The sequence below is a fragment of the Ylistrum balloti genome, unplaced genomic scaffold (genome assembly GCF_031769215.1).
Source record: "Ylistrum balloti isolate Yb309-2 unplaced genomic scaffold, AGI_CSIRO_Ybal_v1 Utg369756, whole genome shotgun sequence".
NCBI lineage: Eukaryota > Metazoa > Mollusca > Bivalvia > Pectinida > Pectinidae > Ylistrum > Ylistrum balloti.
In genome coordinates, this window is record NW_026781957.1 from 498751 (window position 1) to 513781 (window position 15031).

Below are 15031 nucleotides of genomic sequence, written 5' to 3' on the forward strand. Positions count from 1 at the left end.
CTCTTTCTGTTTCGCAGAATCATTTCCCAACAACGAGGAAGTTCAATACGATCATGTACAATAGGATAATTAAATGTGTTGAGGCGAAATGGGAGGGAAACATAGTGAAAGTCGGGAAATCTAAACCATGGGTGTCATGTATTACTGGGTGTGACTTTACAGTATTACGTGGATACGGTAATTGAGTTAACGATTTTTTCCTGACATCTGAACTAGTGCTGTCGATAAAAACATTATGTTATTATCGCAGTGTAGCAACTAAACAAAACATTTACAGATCGAATAAATAAATGTGAATTTTGATGCTGTTAGATGTACATTTGTCTCCTCGCTGATAGGCCTTGTTCGAATCAAAACTTAAGGCAATACTACCAATACCTTAATAACTCAAGGACTGAACATAAACCTGTAATTTCTTACACAAATAAAAATGCAATTACTTACTTCTTAGATATTAAAGAGTTAGAGTTTTATCTTCAAATTTATTAAAAAATATCTAGATGGATACTTTCAAATTCGATCAAAAAATGTAAATATCTTCTCAATCCCTATTCTGTATGATGTATGACGCTATGTAAATATCTTCTCCATCCCTATTCTGTATGATGTATGACTCTATGTAAATATCTTCTCCATCCCTATTCTGTATGATGTATGACATTGTAAATATCTTCTCAATCCCTATTCTGTATGATGTATGTAACTATGTAAACATCTTCTCCATCCCTATTCTGTATGATGTATGACTCTATGTAAATATCTTCTCCATCCCTATTCTGTATGATGTATGAATCTATGTAAATATCTTCTCCATCCCTATTCTGTATGATGTATAACTCTATGTAAATATCTTCTCCATCCCTATTCTGTATGATGTATGACTCTATGTAAATATCTTCTCCATCCCTATTCTGTATGATGTATGACTCTATGTAAATATCTTCTCCATCCCTATTCTGTATGATGTATGATTCTGTGTAAATATCTTCTCCATCCCTATTCTGTATGATGTATGACTCTATGTAAATATCTTCTCCATCCCCATTCTGTATGATGTATGATTCTGTGTAAATATCTTCTCCATCCTTATTCTGTATGATGTATGAATCTATGTAAATATCTTCTCCATCCCTATTCTGTATGATGTATGAATCTATGTAAATATCTTCTCCATCCCTATTCTGTATGATTTACCGCATTTCCGTTCTCTCTGTTGAGTTGATTATTTGTTTTGTTTTGTTGTTGGTTCTTCTTCTCCGCCTTCTTCTCTTTCTTCTTCTTCTTCTTCTTCTTCTTCTTCTTCTTCTTCTTCTTCTTCTTCTTCTTCTTCTTCTTCTTCTTTCTTTCTTCTCTTTCTTTCTTCTTCTTCTTTCTTTCTCCTCCTTCTTCTTTCTTTCTCCTCCTTCTTCTTCTCCTCCTCCTCTTCTTCTTCTTCTTCTTCTTCTTCTTCTTCTTCTTCTCTTCTTCTTCTTCTTCTTCTTCTTCTTCTTCTTCTTCTTCTTCTTCTTCTTCTTCTTCTTCTTCTTCTTCTTCTTCTTCTTCTTCTTCTTCTTCTTCTTCTTCTTCTTCTTCTTCTTCTTCTTCTTCTTCTTCTTCTTCTTCTTCTTCTTCTCTTTCTTCTTATCCTCCTCCTCCTCCTCCTCCTCTTCTTCTTCTCCTCCTCTCTTCTCCTCCTCTTCTTCTTCTTCTTCTTCTTCTTCTTCTTCTTCTCCTTCTCCCTCTTCTTCTTCTTCTTCTTCTTCTTCTTCTTCTTCTTCTTCTTCTTCTTCTTCTTCTTCTTCTTCTCCTCCTTCTTCTTCTTCTTCTCCTCCTTCTTCTTCTTCTTCTTCTTCTTCTTCTTCTTCTCTTCTTCTTCTTCTTCTTCGTCTTCTGCCTCTTCTTCTTCTTCTTCTTCTCTCTCCTCTTCTTCTTCTTCTTTCTTCTTCTCCTTCTTCTTCTTCTCCTCTTTCTTCTTCTTCTTCTTCTTCTTCTTCTTCTTCTTCTTCTTCTTCTTCTTCTTCTTCTTCTTCTTCTCTTCTCCTCTCCTCCTCTTCTTTCTTCTTCTTCTTCTTCTTCTTCTCCTCATCCTCCTCCTTCTTCTTCTCCTCCTCCTTCTTCTTCTTCTTTCTTTCTTTCTTTCTTTCTTCTTCTTTCTTTCTCCTCCTTCTTCTTCTTCTCCTCCTCCTCCTCCTCCTCCTCCTCCTTCTTCTTCTTCTTCATTCTCCTTCTCCTCTTCTTCTTCTGGCGGACTTCTACTTCCGTTCTTTTTCTGTTCTCCAGTTTTCTATCTACCTTATATGTCTATATTTTTGTTGGTTGCAAAAACAAAGTGAACAACACAATATCTTGAAAACAGAAATAGATTTTAAAAAAATATCGATAACCTGATATTGTTAATAACTAGATTTTTTTGTTATCTTAACTGTTTATATAGTACAATATATCCCATCAAACTTTGGCTATAATAAACCTGTTATTTTATATTTACGAAATACAAGTAATTGCCTAAGGCAAAGTTACGTTTCCCATATGTATATTATACGTGTCGACCGTTGTGTTTTGTATCCTGCCTGAGGCCAGAGACAAGGTGATGTCTTACTTCTGTCTCAGCCTTGGGAACATCCATCACGTCCAAAACGACGTTTGTCCCATGTAGCTGTCAAAATACCAACAATGGCGGCCACTGTCAAACTTGTGATACAACCTAACAAGACTGGATTAACACAGCCCTTGTAATATCTGATGGTCATCTGTTATCCCAGCTTCAGAATCTACAGGTAAGTGTTTAACTTGTACATTTATTACTGTAGCCAAGGATATGTACTTTAGTCTGTAGGACGACAATTACGATATCTTTCATACAAATTTTGACATTGGCGCAAAGACAGAAAGGGCGTGAGTCACAAAAACAGACAAAATGAAAATGATGATTGTTTCGATTGTTGTCGCTGACACTAACAAATATATTACATACATCAATGAAAATGATATGAAAACTTCTAGTTCCTCTTGACTCGTAACCGTATCTAACGTTCCTGACCGAGGACATACAACTGTCCTTAAGACTAAAGTGTCAGGCCAATTTCATACCATGTTCTACCACTGTCCTTGTGACTAAAGTGTCATGTCACTATCATACCTTGTTCTACCACTGTCCTTGTAACTTAAGTGTCAGGTCACTATCATACCTTGTTCTACCACTGTCCTTGTGACTAAAGTGACAGGTCACTATCATACCTTGTTCTACCACTGTCCTTGTGACTAAAGTGACAGGTCACTATCATACCTTGTTCTACCACTGTCCTTGTGACTAAAGTGTCAGGTCACTATCATACCTTGTCAGGTCACTATCATACCTTGTTCTACCAATGTCCTTGTGACTAAAATGTCAGTTCACTATCATACCTTGTACTACCACTGTCCTTGTGACTTAAGTGTCAGGTCACTATCATACCTTGTTCTACCACTGTCCTTGTGACTAAAGTGACAGGTCACTATCATACGTTGTTCTACCACTGTCCTTGTGACTAAAGTGACAGGACCTTGTCAGGTCACTATCATACCTTGTTCTACCACTGTCCTTGTGACTGAAGTGTCAGGTCACTATCATACCTTGTTCTACCACTGTCCTTGTGACTAAAGTGTCAGGTCACTATCATACCTTGTTCTACCACTGTCCTTGTGACTAAAGTGACAGGTCACTATCATACCTTGTCCTTGTGACTATCATACCCTGTTCTACCACTGTCCTTGTGACTAAAGTGTCAGGTCACTATCATACCTTGTTCTACCACTGTCCTTGTGACTAAAGTGACAGGTCACTATCATACCTTGTCAGTTCACTATCATACCTTGTTCTACCACTGTCCTTGTGACTGAAGTGTCAGGTCACTATCATACCTTGTTCTACCACTGTCCTTGTGACTAAAGTGACAGGTCACTATCATACCTTGTTCTACCACTGTCCTTGTGACTAAAGTGACAGGTCACTATCATACCTTGTCAGTTCACTATCATACCTTGTTCTACCACTGTCCTTGTGACTGAAGTGTCAGGTCACTATCATACCTTGTTCTATCACTGTACTTGTGACTAAAGTGTCAGGTCACTATCATACCTTGTTCTACCAATGTCCTTGTGACTAAAGTGACAGGTCACTATCATACCTTGTCCTTGTGACTATCATACCTTGTTCTACCACTGCCCTTGTGACTAAAGTGACAGGTCACTATCATACCTTGTCAGGACACTATCATATCTTATTCTTTCACTGTCCTTGTGACTAAAGTGACAGGTCACTATCATACCTTGTCAGGTCACTATCATACCTTATTCTACCACTTTCCTTGTGACTTAAGTGACAGATCGCTATCATACCTTGTTCTAACACTGTCCTTGTGACTAAAGTGACAGGTCACTATCATACCTTGTTCTACCACTGTCCTTGTGACTAAAATGTCAGTTCACTATCATACCTTGTCAGGTCACTATCATACCTTGTTCTACCACTTTCCTTGTGACTAAAGTAACAGGTCACTATCATACCTTGTTCCACTACTATCCTTGTGACTAAAGTGACAGGTCACTATCATACCTTGTTCTAACACTGCCCTTGTGACTTAAGTGTCAGGTAACTATCCTATCTTATTTTACCACTGTCGTTATGTCCTACAGGTTGTATGACAGCTCTAGATCCATTTTCATCCCCTCCTGCTCTGCCGGTGTTTTGACAACCCTATGTTTATTTACCCTCTATCTGTCGCCTGCTGTTGTTCATCTTACTCTACTCTAATGTCTTGTTTTGAGTTAGATGTTAATAGTGGATGAAGACTTTAGGAATCTTGTATGGTAATTATCAGGATATCTCTTTAAGAAATTCTTTATGTGATATAAAGTTAGATGTGTCCGAGGTCCGATTGACTGACCAAGATTTGGATAATTTTCCTGTAACTTTCCAATGCTTTTCCAAAGGACTTTGTGGGTTCAGTTTTGTAAACTTTTCGGTTTTTTCTTAGTTCACCTGTAAATACTTGTTTTTGACCCTCACTCTCTCCTCCTCTCTTCTCCTCTCTCCTCCTTCTCCCCTCCCTCTTTCACCCTCATTCTCTCCTCCTCTTTCCCGCCTTATCCTCTCTCTCCCTCTCACCTCCCTCTTTCTCCTCATTCTCTCTCTCCTTCTCCCTCTTTCACTTTTCCTTCTCTCCCTTCTCTCACTCTCTCCTCCTCCTTCCTGCCTTATCCTCCTCCTCTCTTTTCCTTCTCACCTCCCTCTTTCATCCTCATTCTCTCCTCCTCCTTCTCCTCCTCCTTTCTCTCCTTCCCCCCTCCCTCTTTTACTCTCATTCTCTCCTCCTCCTCACTTTTCCTCCTCCTCATCTTTCTCTTCTCACCTCCCTCTTTCACTCTCTCTCTCCTCCTTCCTGCCTTATCCTCCTCCTCTCTCTTCTCCCCTCCCTCTTTCACCCTCCTCTCTCCTCCTCCATCCCGCCTCTCCTCCTCCTCTCTTTTCCTTCTCCCCTCCCTCTTTCATCCTCATTCTCTCCTCCTCTTTCCCGCCTTATCCTCCTCCTCTCTCTTCCTTCTCCCCTCCTTCTTTCACCTCCTCACTCTCTCCTCCTCCTTCCTGCCTTATCCTCCTCCCCTCTTTTCCGTCTCTCCCTCCCTCTTTCACCTCTCCTCAATCTCTCCTCCTCCTTCCCGCCTCCTCCTCCCCCTCTCTCCTCCTTCTCACCTCCCTCTTTCACCCTCACTCTCTCCTCCTCCTTCCTGCCTTATCCTCCTCTCTTTCCCTTCTCACCTCCCTCTTTCATCCTCATTCTCTCCTCCTCCTTCCCGCCTTATCCTCCTCCTTTCTCTTCCTTCCCCCCTCCCTCTTTTACTCTCATTCTCTCCTCCTCCTTCCCGCCTTATCCTCCTCCTATCTTTCCTCTCTCCCTCTCTTTCACCCTCTCTCTCCTCCTCCTCCCGCCTTATCCTCCTCTCTCTCTCTCTCTCTCTCTCTCTCTCTCTCCTCTCTCTCTCCTCCTCCCTCTCTCTCTCTCTCTCTCTCCTCTCTCTCTCTCTCTCTCTCTCTCTCTCTCTCTCTCTCTCTCTCTCTCTCTCTCTCTCTCTCTCTCTCTCTCTCTCTCCTCTCTCCTCATTCTCTCCTCCTCCTTCCCTCTCCTCTCTCTCTCTCTCTCTCTCTCTCTCTCTCTCTCTCTCTCTCTCTCTCTCTCTCTCTCTCTCTATCCTCTCTCTCTCTCTCCTTCTCCCTCCCTCTTTCACCCTCTCTCTCTCTCCTCCTTCCCGCCTTATCCTCCTCCTCTCTCTCTCTCTCCTCTCTCTCTCTCTCTCTCTCTCTCCTCTCCTCTCTCTCTTATCCTCTCTCTCTCTCTCTCTCTCTCCTCTTATCCTCCTCTCTCTCTCTCTCTCTCCTCTCTCTCTCTCTCTCCTCCTCCCGCCTTATCTCCTCTCTCTCTCTCTCTCTCCCTCTCTCTCTCTCTCTCTCTCTCTCTCTCTCTCTCTCTCCTCTCTCTCCTCCTCTCTCTCCTCGTCTCTCCCTCCCTCTTTCATCCTCAATCTCTCCTCCTCCTTCCCACCTTATCCTCCTCCTCTCTTCTCCTCCTCCTTCTCCATTCTCACCTACTCACTCTCTCCTCCTCCTTCCCGCCTTATCCTCCTCCTCTCTTTTCCTTCTCACCTCCCTCTTTCACCCTCTCTCTCTCTCTCCCTCTATCTCTCCCTCTCTCTATCTCTCCCTCTCTCCTCTCTCCCTCTCTCTCTCTCCCCTCTCTCTCTCTCTCCCTCTTTCTCTCTCTCTCTCTCTATCTCTCTCTATCTCTATCTCTCCTCTTCCTCTCTCTCTCTCTCTCTCCTCTCTCTCTCTCTCTCTCTCTCTCTCTCTCTCTCTCCTCTCTCTCTCTCTCTCCTCTCTCCCTCCCTCTTTCATCCTCAATCTCTCCTCCTCCTTCCCACCTTATCCTCCTCCTCTCTTTCTCTCCCTCTCTCTCCCTCTCTCTCTCTCTCCTCTCTCTCTCTCCTCCTCCTTCCCGCCTTATCCTCCTCCTCTCTTTTCCTTCTCACCTCCCTCTTTCACCCTCACTCTCTCCTCCTCCTTCCCGCCTTATCCTCCTCCTCTCTTTTCCTTCTCCCCTCCCTCTTTCACCCTCACTCTCTCCTCCTCCTTCCCGCCTTATCCTCCTCCTCTCTTTTCCTTCTCACCTCCCTCTTTCACCCTCACTCTCTTCTCCCCCTTCCCGCCTTATCCTCCTCCTCTCTTTTCCGTCTCTCCCTCCCTCTTTCACCCTCACTCTCTCCTCCTCCTTCCTGCCTTATCCTCCTCCTCTCTTTTCCGTCCCTCCCTCCCTCTTCTACCCTCATTCTCTCCTCCTCCTTCCCGCCTTATCCTCCTCCTCTCTTTTCCGTCTCTCCCTCCCTCTTTCACCCTCACTCTCTCCTCCTCCTTCCCACCTTATCCTCCTCCTCTCTTTTCCGTCCCTCCCTCCCTCTTCTACCCTCATTCTCTCCTCCTCCTTCCCGCCTTATCCTCCCCCTCTCTCCTCCTTCTCACCTCCCTCTTTCACCCTCACTCTCTCCTCCTCCTTCCTGCCTTATCCTCCTCCTCTCTTTTCCTTCTCCCCTCCCTCTTTCACCCTCACTCTCTCCTCCTCCTTCCCGCCTTATCCTCCTCCTCTCTTTCCCTTCTCCCCTCCCTCTTTCACCCTCTCTCTCTCCTCCTCCTTCCTTCCTACTCCTCCTCCTTCTCCATTTTCACCTCCTCACTCTCTCCTCCTTTGTCTTTCCTCCCTCCCTTTTCCTCTCGTCCTTTTCTCTACCTTTTCCTTTCCTTCATTGTCTTCGTCTTCCTTATTCTAAATACTATCATTAATGATCAGCATCGTGAAGCTTTTATTTCATACAAAACTATTTGTGTATATTTAAGGAGTTGACCGTGACAGTAGGTAAAACATAAAAGCTAACGGAACAAACACAATCTGTCATATACAAGTCATTGCTCACAGAGAATAAAACCAGACAGGTCTCCGAATTGATTGTTTTTATGATAACTTGTGAGGTAAGACATTCGTCAGGTATCCTGGACACATACCACCATGCCTATATACTGTACACTCCCTGACAGTGGTGCTGTTATCTGATGGGAACTATTTATAACGGACTGTTGTCAGGTCGGTGGTAAGGGCGACAGCATTACAGCTGATCGATCGACGGACCTTGCGCCATGTCGTTATATCATTTCAAATTATCTTGTATGTTGAATTTTTTTTTTACTCGTGTTATGATGCTGTAAGACAAAATATCTACTTTCACTGTGTATCATAGAGCTTCTTAGTAGGGATATGAAATATACATATGATTATTTTAAAACATACCGATTTTTTTCACTAATATTAATAACGGTAGATTTTTCCCCGCAAACATTGGTCATATCATAAAGCAATGAATATTCTAAATATACCGACATTATAAATTGCCTGTAATATGTCGAAAATACAAGACTGAAAATATTCCCGAAATTATACTATCGAATGTCAGCTAAAATAAATCCCCGAAGTCACAATACCGAGGTAATAACACTATACCATTGGACGTATGTGGAAAACATTATCTGAGACCAAGCACTGACAGAATGAGTATATTACAAAAATATTAATATTTGACAACTGTTCACCTCTTAGGAACGAATAAATACTAAAATTACATAACCAAAGGCCTACCACTAAAAGTATAATGTTTACCAAAGGCCTACCACTAAAATGTAATGTTTACCAAAGGCCTACCACTAAAAGCGTATTGTTTACCAAAGGCCTACCACTAAAATGTAATGTTTACCAAAGGCCTACCAATAAAATGTAATGTTTACCAAAGGCCTACCACTAAAATGTAATGTTAACCAAAGGCCTACCAATAAAATGTAATGTTTACCAAAGGCCTACCACTAAATTTATAATTATTACCGAAGACATACCACTGAAAATCTAATTATACGAAGATTTACCGCTTACAGAATAAATAATGATATAATTTTAGTACCAAAGTCATACCATTATAGCATTCTGTTATATTTGGCAGGACGATGTTATTAATAAAGCTGTATATTCTGCACAGAGCACACACCTGCTAAAATGATTCAACACGAGTATTCGTCAGTACATAACACGTCCCCCGTCATGGCTTAGCTTAAAGGCATACAAGTAGATACGAAATGTCGTTATTGCTCGTAAGATTACATAACTTCAGGTAAATTGTTATTATTTATATTTTACTCACTGTTTAAAATGACGGGATAATTATAAGTGAGCTTAAGAAATGTTCTGTATCAAAATAATGTAACAATCTTTAGCGAACAAATCATTTTCAACGAGAAATAATGGAGGGGAAAAGTTGTATGAGGAAACTGACTGGAAAGAAAACAAGAGAGTGGGGACCAGAATTCTTATACATTTCTCTTGTACCATGATAAATTGGCGCCTCTCATACAGAAATATTTATACAATTTCCATCAAATATTGAAGCTATATATAGAGTCATGAGATCGAGATTATCCATTCGAACTTTGGAAACAACCTGGTTATAGATAGATTTAGACAAGGTGTAGAATTTTTACTTATATATTTTACAGTGTACTTGTACGGAACACAGTCGGGATTTTTTTTTTTTTTTTTTCATTTATTTTTTTCCGTGAGCCATCCGACTCAAAGGTTAAATAACAAACACATAATTACATAATGTGGTACAAACATGAAGGAATGTTATACAAATTAGGTTAAATGGAGAGTAAGCTTACAATGATACTGTAGTGTACAATTACTTCTATCAATCACTAAATTCTATGCATTTCCTTGAGGCACAATATAAATATTTCCCTAGATTACATAATTCTTTTACATTATTGGTGCTCAGTAATATCGTTAACTTAAAACATTTGGACTTCTGTGATAAAATTGGTTGATATATTTACGTTTCAGATCGATCGGGATGTGAAATCAAGTGATATTATACTCACCATAGGTTTACAAGCTTATTTAAACTTTGATTGGTGCAAAAGTAATGTGTTTATTGAACTTATCAGAATCAAATCCAACGTCAGTCAATTATGTTTAAAAATACTTAAAGTATCATAAGGAATGGATATTCAATTACACAATCATCGTTTTGAATTATCTATGTACCACATGTATTTCATTTACACATGTATTATTATATATATATTGTTGTTACGTATACTTGTAGGAACTGAAATAATATGTTTATATAATTATACTGCTACTCCATTCATTTGTTAATTAATCAGTACACTGTATTAAGTTACACCTTGTCATCAGGTTCGTTCTTCGTCATTATTCTATTATTCTGTTTGTAAAGTTTTCTAAAAATAGTAACAATAATTATGAGAAGTTTGCAATTGAATTCTCAGAATTACAAGATATTATATTATACGTGTCCACTGGCCATTAATGATACACACGTCACGTGCTACTGGCCATTAATGATACACACGTCACGTGCTACTGGCCTGAAGTGACACAGGTTACGTTGCCTTTTGGCGGGATCGTCAGACCCGTCAGTTACAACACACTTACCTGTACGGTAATTATGTCCAGGTAGTGTTTTAATGAGGTCAGACTCGTCACTTTTGTAAGTGGTAGGAAGCGTTCAGGAGATGTAATGTACTACCATATATCGGTCAAATAGAGAGGAGTTTACAGTGTATATATAAGATATTCGTAAGAATGGGATATTCGTTTACTTGGAAGGATGTGTAAGGGATTTACCCGTGTACGAGGTTTTGGTAGCAGTTATCATTTATATTCCGTGGTAATTCATACTTGGTTTTATTTTTATATTCTTAAAAAAAAGGTGTGTTGTACAAAAGTAGATTAGATTACATACCTGTAGCTATTTCTTATATCCTGGTTGAATAAGGGATACTTGTACAAATCCGTTACCAGGCAATACCAAGTATTTTTTGTGAAATTCTTGGAATAGTCTCCCTTCCCCTATATACACAATTCCTAGTATAAATTCCATTAGTTCAGACGTTATATTGATCATGCTCGCCTCATTATAAAGATTTGTCTGTTTTTTATACAGTGTAACAAACGTTTCACCTTATTCACAGCACGAGAAAACTGCTGAGGCTCGCGGTAAATGTGTGAAGTTGTCTGAGAGGTCGACTCTGTCTCGTTGTCAATAATTAGTTGATAAGCGTGCTCGCAACTCTATATTGCAATGTTTTATAGTGGATAACTTGAATGTAACGCTAACCCTTCTGAAACACATGGTCTCATTCTCCTTATATTATTTAATTCATTTTGGCTCTGTCTTTTTAGGTCTAGATTTCCATCGAAATATTTCTGTATTTGTTTAAGAATATTTTATTGTCATATTACGATGTGAGAAGAGTTGGTCAGTAAGTTTTACCAACTTAAAAGTGGCCTCTCCCTATATACAGATATACAAATATGAAATAATACTAGTCACATGATCAAACATTAGAATGTGAAATATGAAGACATTACAGTCTAATTCGCTGGTGTGTTTTTGTAAAATAATTTTAATTCCATAACTGCAATAGATGACCTTGTTCAGACATTGTGGTCAGGAAGATAAGTACATTCTCTCATCCATGATACATGGATAATCGATAATTCATTGGAGAGTATACGCCTAGGTTGATAAAGAGGTCCTAGTACCGATTTTGTTAACATCACTTGCTTACGTAATATAATGTATCTTCTTTGAAGATAGCAATTATTCAAAAATGAAATTGATATGTTGTGTTGTGATGTTTTCGTAACCTGCATGTCACGGTTCAGAATATACCTATTAGATACACGTATTTTAAATAGATTTTTGAAATTGTGGGACTAATAAATCTCACTATCTTGTTTCGACATTCGTTTCATTTTTTATTTCCCTCAATCGCCTCCAAGGTTTTTAAAAGTACTTGTTGTGAACTTTCCAAACTTACCTTCAAAATACCTGTTGTGAACATTCCTAACTTACCTTCAAAGTACCTGTTGTGAACTTTTCAAACTTACCTTCAAAATACCTGTTGTGAACTTACCATTTCTATTAACATATGCATGCTTCTATGATATTAACATATCACAGTCAATTCGCCATTCTAAGATCACTTACAATAATATCTGTGGTAGATATATATATATATGCAGATTGACTGATAATATTTTATGGAAGTTATCACTATTTCATCAAGAAACTTTGTATTATCTAGTGTAACGTGACCATAGGCGTGTCCAGTGCTTGTCAGTGTGTCTGATGGTGCGTTGTTACTACCCAGACACTCTACATATTGCTTTGACGCTGTTTACATATACTTCAAACAATATGTTGGTATTTCTCTTGTATTCTCGGCACATTCAACTTCTTGTTCATATTTCTTCTTGTTAAATCATTAATACTACATTTTAAGTCATTATTTTCAAGTTGTCTCCTGAATGTATCAAATATGTATTTGGAAGTCTTAGTGTCCCTCCATTTGTCTTTATAAAGATAAACCCGGAAGCTTTGTGACGCTACTATTACAGCACATTGTGATATATATATATATATACGTACTACAGAGATCACGCAGCAATAATTAAGTAAGCAAATAAATAAACAACAAATGAAAAACTGTTAAAAAGTTTAATTCAATAACTTGGAAATATCTCGCTATTACACATCAAGGACTGATGATAGTCAATAGACCAGAATAAACACATTGGGGTAACACAGCCTTGCGTAACGTCCCGTCGGGACTAACCAATAGAAAACATTCTATCATAAGAATTAAACGGACTGATATGTTTCGAGCGTTTTTATTGGTTAAATTGTTGGTTGTTTAGTAGAATTTGACTTCTGATTGGAGGTAATGAGAAATCACAGAGAGGTAGTGATTGAAAACTAGACAATGTTTATTACATAGGATCAATTTGGTTACAGATGTGTTTTATAATGGGTGGAGATTCTTGGTAGCCTGATATATCACTGATCTCGTTTATCATATTGACTTTATCATCAATAGTGTTGGCTCTGAACATTTTTATCCATTATAAGCAATAAAGTGTGGGTGGGAGGGGGAGGGGTAGTTACTAGGGGTTTAAACCCATTGCACACGAGATTCCATTTATATAATGTCAGAAAATTGGTCATCAAATAACATCGGTGATAAACATTAAGTAAAATAAAATGTATGTTTACACTTCGTCAATAAAAAATGTACGCTCAACTTTAGTCAAATCAGATAAATCATAAGCTGAAAAGTTCGCACACAATATGTTAAAAGGCCAGACTATGTATCGGCAAAATATACAGCTAAGTATCTGTTGACTACAACAATAGGCAGAAATATAGAAAAAATATATATAGATATTGCATAATTAGAACTCTTTGTACTCAGTCATAACAACGGCTCCTAAATATCATACTTAACACAATCACTCAAAAAATTCCTTAATGCCACTCTAATTACGTCTAACAGAACCGAAGAACTAGCCAGATCACGACCTTCCCATGATGCTCCGCACGAAAAGGTTCACGATATACGTGTAACTAAATCGGACCAATTCAATCCTTTGGTATTTCTAACAAATATTAAAATGCTTCATTCATAAAAATAATTCTGTAAGTAATGTCAACATTACACAGACTAGAAATTTAACAATTCTCGCTCGCCTTGATACCACGATAAAATTATGCACACAATAAAATGTCTGTCATCATATCCTTAATCTCGTATCATTAACAAGTATTATCAAAAACATGTCAGTTCCATGTGTGTGATAGCTTGATGGAAGGACGACAATACAAACCTAAATAAGCTTCGAAATTGTGGATTTCATCGTCTTTGTATGTACACACGTGTATGTAAGGTACAAATGTATTGTCTATTATGTAATCGTGGTGATATGTTCTCAATGTTTTGAATTACATGTTCCATTTCTTTTGTACTCTTAGTTTTGGAGGTAATAAAGAGAATAATAATAATAAAAATAATTTAAAAAGTGAGACAGAGACTTGAATAGGTAAATATGGAATGTTCTTTATGATTAAACACAGAGGGCACAGCTTAAAAAGTGGAAAACGAAAGCGTAATGTCAAATTGTAAACAGAGAAACATACTGATGAAGGGACAGAGTTTGTGAACTTATTTAAACTAGAAGCAGTTGAAGATAAATCCTCTTTAAACAAAGTAACTAACTATAATTACTGCGACAATACAAGTTTTCATACTTAAATTTACAGTGTAACAGAAACCTCTCACTCATTAACCCGGATGTAGCGTCCAGTCCTTAAAGTTACAGTGTAACAGAAACCTCTCACTCATTAACCCGGATGTAGCGTCCAGTCCTTAAAGTTACAGTGTAACAGAAACCTCTCACTCATTAACCCGGATGTAGCGTCCAGTCCTTAAAGTTACAGTGTAACAGAAACCTCTCACTCATTAACCCGGATGTAGCGTCCAGTCCTTAAAGTTACAGTGTAACAGAAACCTCTCACTCATTAACCCGGATGTAGCGTCCAGTCCTTAAAGTTACAGTGTAACAGAAAACCTTACACTGATTAACCCGGACGTAGCGTCCAGTCCTTAAAGTTACAGTGTAACAGAAACCTCTCACTCATTAACCCGGATGTAGCGTCCAGTCCTTAAAGTTACAGTGTAACAGAAACCTCTCACTCATTAACCCGGATGTAGCGTCCAGTCCTTAAAGTTACAGTGTAACAGAAAACCTTACACTGATTAACCCGGACGTAGCGTCCAGTCCTTAAAGTTACAGTGTAACAGAAACCTCTCACTCATTAACCCGGATGTAGCGTCCAGTCCTTAAAGTTACAGTGTAACAGAAACCTCTCACTCATTAACCCGGATGTAGCGTCCAGTCCTTAAAGTTACAGTGTAACAGAAACCTTACACTGATTAACCCGGATGTAGCGTCCAGTCCTTAAAGTTACAGTGTAACAGAAACCTTACACTGATTAACCCGGATGTAGTGTCCATTACTTCAAACGACAACTAACGAGGGGTAACGATTAGAAGGGAACGTAA